Genomic DNA, 5,509 nt, shown 5'->3' on the forward strand with positions numbered 1-5,509 from the left:
TTATTATCATTTTCATTCGAAAATATGTTGATTAATTTATCAATAAATAAAGGCATTTTTTTAATAATCAGTTGGTCGATTCTGGAGGATCAGTGGATAAGTTTACTCACAAAACAACACAGGGACAATATTCTGTGGATGAAAGCAGGAGCATACAGTAATATCATCGAGCGAACTGAATTGTTGCCGAAATGTGCTATTGTCACAACAGTTTATAAACTTAGCAATTCATTGTTTTTATCTACACGTAAAGGGCCTTCAACAACAAGAGTTCTTAAAAAAAAAAACAACAACAATGCCAATGTTTGGGTCATGTCAGGGTATGTCTCATATAAATTATACTAAACACAGATAGGCGGCCGGTATAAACTGAAAAACTATTAAAACTATATAGAAGATAATCACAGGACCATCCATCTTGTGAGCCTTAATTTTAAGTCCTTTTTCATCATACATAATATTATTGTTTATCGTCTTTAATAAAATCTCTGTAACCTTGCTGATCCCTTGCATCTCGTGCCTCTATAACGTGGGCTAAGTTGGTTATTGACCTGCCCTCCATAACTCCTCTTCCTTCGCCGCTTTTCCCTGTTATGTCCTCTTCAGTCTCTTCCTGTGTGTTTTTCCTATCACATGCTTGTCTTTTTTTTTTTTCACGAGAGAGCTGCCTTGTGTTTGTTTGTGTGTGTGTGTATTTCTTCTTGTCTTTCTTTTCTTTAAGGCAATCTGCCTCGTTCGTTCGTTCAGCAATTAGTTACATCCGTCCTTGTTTATGAGGAGATTGGAAACAAAATAAAATATAGGGTCCTACAAGCTCTGATTTTTAGCAGTCCCCTTGCTCCACTTCCAACAATTTGATTCGGTATTTGTCAAAGAAGTCAAAACATCCATATATTGCACTTCAGTTCACATTATTTTAATGGTTCGATGTTGTACTGGTTTTGTACAGTACTTGTATTCAAGTGTCTAATTGCAATATCATTTATCTTAATGCAATAAATGAAATTAAAATGTAATGAATGATTGATAATTATTAATTATGATATCAATAAAACTATTGAATGACAGAAAAGCAGTGAGAGCCTGTAGTATGAATCACTTAAGTGATATTAATGAAAAACTGAAATTATGGTAAAAAGCGGGTGATTCAAAGGTTCAGGGTTTCCATATTAACCAAAGCCCAAGGGGGAGGGCGCATTGTGCCCCCCTACCATAATAGATTATTTTCATTTGCCACAACTACGCCCTTAACCCAATTTCAACCAAATTTGGTGACTTTTTGTAAAAACTTTATTGCAAACATTACGATATATAATTCATCTATGTTTGATATTGCTGGTTGTCATGGCAACCATAAGCTGACAACCCTGTCCGCCGGATCTTGCATGTTTTTTCTGTTCCAAAGAACATAATAGTTGATGAAATGTACATGTACATATTAGATTTTATCTATATAATTATTGTAGCGAATATCACCCCCATGTGTTAAAATTGAGAAACTTCAACCATAACAAATAGTGAAGTTTGACTTGCTCTGTGGCAAATGTGAAAATGATTGGTCTAAAACAAGGACATAACTGAGATGGGGGTGGGGAAAGAAATTATAAAGAAAAAACATAATTTCATAGCACATCTCTTATTTATTTCTTTATATTTTGGTGAATAGCCCCATCAGTGGGTGACCTTGAGAAATTTCAGCAAGTATTGAATCATGTAGAGTATCATGAGTTGCTCTACCCATGTGCCAAAGATGACGGTGATATCTAGGATTCATAAACTTCATATAGAATCAAGGGTCTATACTACTATTGAACCTTTCAGATGCTAGCGTTCTGAGAAGAGGATATGATAAATTGTGGCGTTATATTAGTGTATCTCAATATAATCTGACCACTCAAGCGCGGTCTCGGGGTGTCTGTGGGGGAGGGGGGAGGGAAACATTATTATTTTGCCCCCCCCCCCCCCCCATAATGCGGGGGATACACACGCTGGGACAGCCGAAATGTAGATAATACAAGGCAAATTGTAAACAAGCGATAATTAATGCATTTAGATATTGAAACATTATCAAAATTGTGGTGGTTTTTTTTATGATTCGCACAAATCCATCCTCCAGTGTTTAGTGGCGAGCGAGCAGTTACTATAGACCTGTAGACCGAAAGATCACTGAGCTATCCATTATTGTATGCGCGGAGACTTTGTCTGGCTTCAAGGAATCCCTCTCCTATACAGGAGAACTGCCATAGCAAAAAAAAAAAAAAAAAAAAAAAGACACACACACACAAAAAAAAGGGTCATAAAACTCCTCCAAACAGACGGATTTTTCTGTCTCAATTTGTCATAGCGAGCAGCTGGTGGAGTTGATCAGAATTAGCATGTATAGAGGCTTGCGGGCGCGGTTCTACCCCTCCCCTTAATGATAGTAGAATTACTTTCAAATTGCTCAATGCAAAAAAGCCCAGATTTTTTTTAATGTAAATGGGCAATCTTAGCTGTATAATGTCAACATCCTCGTATCAAACTACACTGCCTAAGATCTTGATCCCTAATAATTCAACAGAATTATTATAAATCCAGCTGGCAACGGATCAACGCCCTGCATTATACAGGATATTTCGAATACCGTTATCAATTTCCTGTTGACATCTGGTAATGTTGACTATTTTGCCAGTTTGACAACATCGTTGCGTTACTTGTCATGATAACCCCTCCTTTATTTCTGTATTTTATTGTATCTTAGTGGATTTATCGCTGAAACAGCTGAGAGTGCTTGATTATTACATCATTGTGCATGGATGAAGTGATGATGCAGGAAAGGATAATAATTTTTAATCACAATTGTAAACAAAACTGCAATTGCAAGATGACTTTGTTAAAAATATGCAAATAGTTAGACCTGAATAATACACATTTACACCCACAAAAGACGAAAGTCGTGACATTAAGTTGGTAATAAAAAAAAAGGGATATGATATTTTGTTCATAAAATTTGGAACTTACCTTTAGGAAATGAAAAGAAGATCATTAATATTTGGCTGTCTGGAGACCCGGTTTGACGTGGTGTGAACATTTTTCTGCTATTGTTTGTATAAAATATCTCGTTCAATATAGGTTGTATACACAGGATTAAACATTTTTGCTGTCATTCAAATTAAGGAAGAATCTATATTTTGCTATGATTTTACCTCATTTTTAATATTGATCATTGTAGTGCATCTTGGGGAAACTGTGCAAAAATCCATGGGGAAAAGATACAAAAACTCCTGATAAATATGCCGGAATGATGTTGAATGCTGATTATTATATGCATCTCAAACTTCCTTGTTACTAACGCTGGAATATCAGTATAATGAGCAACGTATAAAATATCAATATTGTGTTCTTGTTCTTTTAAGATTCAAAATAATCTATAGTACCGACTCATTTAGAATCATTGATATTTAAACGAACTGAAACGTATACATATATACGACACGTTATTCTTTGAAATGCCCCTTCAACTTTCCCGCCCAAGGACATAATAAGCAGGGGCGGATCCAGGAATTCCGTATAATCGAGGGGGCGCCTTTACAAAATAAACGTTTATTAAAGGGGGGGGCACGCACATCTGTCCCAATTTTTTTCTTTTTATTTCTTTTGTTTTAACAAAAAATGCGGGGGGCGTCCGGTGCGCTCCTCCTTGTTATGGATCCGCCACTGATAAGGAATTCTCTCGTGCATAATCATTTCGAAGCCATTTTGTTTAATGCCCTCTGCAGTGTAAATGTTGCATATCCTTTTATGGACAAAAAACAAACAAACAAACAATGATGCCAAGCCATACTGAAAAAGTGCAAATTTTCGCGGTGCTGGCATTTTCGCGGTGCTGAAATTTTCACGCCTTTCGCGCAACCAGAAACTATAGCGCGAAAATAAAAGCACGCGAATATTTTTGCTTGCCTTATGCTCCAGTGCATGGATATCTTGATTCCGCGAAATAAAAAAACACACGAAACTCTTCTTGCCCTGCCGAGCGCGAAGAATATCCACTTTCATACAGTAGTGATTCAAAACAGTGCTACATATACATGTCATGTGTATCCATATATCTACATAATATCTTATCTATCATTAATCCACTCCAATGTTTATTTATTTTTCTTTATCCTCCTTCGAGGGACTTTATTTCATTTCAAATATCTAAAAAAGTTCACAAAGACATATAGAGAGCAGGATGTACGAACATAGAAAATAGGGGTGCGAACAATTAATTGTCAAAATCATATCGTCACATAAATTGATACTTCAAATAGATTATATCCAAAATTTTCCCTGAATGTACCTCAGCATATCAATTTGTGCATCCACAGGTAATCAAATATAATTCTTATGATCCAACTTTTGCTGTAATTCACAAAGTTGCCTTTCTGTGAAATTAAGTAGCTTTTAAACCAAAAATTTCAAATTCATAATGAGCTCTGTTCTAAAATCTGTCAATAGTGCGTAAACATTCGTTGCCACTCCAATGTTTATAGTTTGTTTTTATAATGTTTTGTATTTTCATGCTGTAGAATGATGTTTGGTATAACTGCAGGGTACATACCTTTTGAAAGCAGTTTTACAAAACTGACAAGCCACCCTGCAGTATAAAGTAAATAAAACAAAATGAATATGAATAAATGTTAATGAACATAAATTATTATCCATTAGTTGAATAATTGTAGAAAAAAAATGATATAGTTTTTGTTTTTGTTTTAGTTGTAACTTATGATGTCGGGTTAATCATCTATTTTGTTATGGCGTATGTGTTGTTTCAGTTACAGTAATTTGCACCCTTGTATGTTGATAGGCCTACTTCATGTTTATTTTGTGGTAATGTACGAAGAATTTCCATTGCTGACAATAAAGTAATCAATCAATCAATCAATCAATCAATCAATCAATCAATCAAAACCGCAATCTATAGAGGAGTACTCTTCATAGAGGGTAGTACCATGAAGCTCAGTGGCGGATCTACGGAGAGGGGGAAGGAAAGAGGTTCTCCCCTCCCCTGGAGGTCCATGTTTGTTTGGTTGTTTGTTTTTATTTTTTTTTTTGTATGTCTGCCGATTTGGGAGAGAGACCCAATGGGAGAGAGAGTTGGCAGCAAAAAATATGAAGACTTTTTCCCCCTTTCTTTCTTTCTTTCTTTCTTTCTTTCTTTCTTTCTCTTTGCTTTATGACCCATCGTCCCTGGAGCTACAACAGATTTCACCAAATAGAATCTGTTTTTGTATCCTCTATTCATTCTTGTCTTCGAGGTTTGAGGAATTTTTGTGCCTCTCATAACTCCCCCCCCCCCCCCCCCCCCCCTTCCATACACATCGTCACATACTAGTACTAGTAGTATAGCATCAACACTGCATACAGTAGGCCCTACATCGCAGCACCTTGCCCGATCGACCATGGCATGCAGCAGCCGTGCGCCGTAGTGCCAGTGCAACACTTTTGTATAGTCACGCAGCACTGTGATTTCAGCAAGGATCTCAAG

The sequence above is a fragment of the Diadema antillarum genome, unplaced genomic scaffold (genome assembly GCF_040938485.1).
Source record: "Diadema antillarum isolate AM-2024a unplaced genomic scaffold, OU_Dant_1.0 seq00000250_RagTag, whole genome shotgun sequence".
In the NCBI taxonomy this organism is placed as follows: Eukaryota; Metazoa; Echinodermata; class Echinoidea; order Diadematoida; family Diadematidae; genus Diadema; species Diadema antillarum.